Raw genomic sequence first — 1,284 nt, 5'->3', positions numbered from 1 at the left:
TTCCCGCTGCCCTCTGTCCATGAGGAGATCGCAGACGACCTCGGCCAGGCCCCGGCGGGCGACCAGGCCGCTGCGGCCCCCCCAGGTGAGGACAGGCCACACGCACACGGGCTCCCTCCAGCACCCCTCGCCTTGAAGGTTACACACTGCGGTGGTGACACCTACATCTACACGCAGCCCAGGCGGGCGGCCTGGGATGGGCGCATGTCTCCCACGGGGCGAGGGGTCGGTGTGTCTTTAAAGCAGACGTTGGCGTCCTGGTACCTTGGCCTGCTAGTTCTTTACATTATGCTTTTACTCGTTTCAGAGAGGAAGGGGGAGAGAGAGAGAGAGAGAGAGACATCACCGATGAGAGAGTCATGGATATCATGGATTGGCTGCCTCCTGCACGCCCCACACTGGGGACCGGGCCTGTAACCTGGGCATGTCCCCTGACTGGGAATAGGTCGAACCCTGACCTGGTTCATAGGTCGACACTCTAACCATTTAGCCACACCAGTTGGGGCAAAATATGATACGTACTTAACATGTAGCACAGTGGTTCTCAACCCTCTGGCCCTTTAAATGCAGTTCCTCATGTTGTGACCCAACCGTACAGTTATTTTCGTTGCTCCTTCATAACTGTCATGTTGTTACTGTGATGAATCGTCATGTAAATACCTGAGATGCAGGATGGTCTCAGCGACCCACAGGTTGAGAACCGCTGCTGTAGTAGAATAATGTAAGTACTGGAGGTGCATGGTATCCCAGGATGAGAAACGTAGTTATAAGCTGTTGCTTTTTATTTTTATTACTTGTTTTTTGTTAATCCTCGCCTCAAGGGTTTTCCAGTGATTTTTAGAGAGAGAGGAAGGGAGGAGTGACAGAGAGACAGATGTCAGTGAGACATGGTTGGTGGCCAGGGGTCGAGCCTCCCCCCGCGGCGCGTGCCCTGGATGGAACAAGCCGGGACCCTCCGTCCTCCAGCCGACGTGCTACCTGAGCCACGGGCTGGGGCATAAACTGTTCCTTTAAACGTTTTGGAATCTTAGTCACGTAAGCCAGTAGCTGTACAGACTTATTTCCTATGAAACGCAACCTGGAGGACACTCGTGGGGACTGGCCGTGCGGTTCCTGGGGAGAGTCCGTCTGTTGTTTTCCCTGCGAGTGCAGGCTGTTCCCGAGCGGAGCCGTGGAGGACGGTGCGGCCCGCCCCCGGGGCTTTCCCGTGTGTCCCCCGCGCAGCCCTTGCTCCGTCTGCTTCCTCCGAGCCCTCAGCCCCTCTGACGGCTTCTCCTCCGGGGT

The 1,284-nt window shown here is 56.4% G+C and overlaps 1 protein-coding gene across 1 annotated transcript in view; it reads left to right on the top strand.

Moving 5' to 3' along the window:
* Positions 1–1,284, top strand: part of PNPLA7 (patatin like phospholipase domain containing 7) — a 57,726-nt gene that overhangs the window by 24,066 nt on the left and 32,376 nt on the right. The window lies entirely within an intron of this gene.

This window comes from Myotis davidii, unplaced genomic scaffold (assembly GCF_000327345.1).
Source record: "Myotis davidii unplaced genomic scaffold, ASM32734v1 scaffold609, whole genome shotgun sequence".
Classification (NCBI taxonomy): Eukaryota; Metazoa; Chordata; class Mammalia; order Chiroptera; family Vespertilionidae; genus Myotis; species Myotis davidii.
The sequence above is the reverse complement of the archived record's forward strand: the minus strand, read 5'-3'. Positions and strand labels throughout refer to the sequence as shown.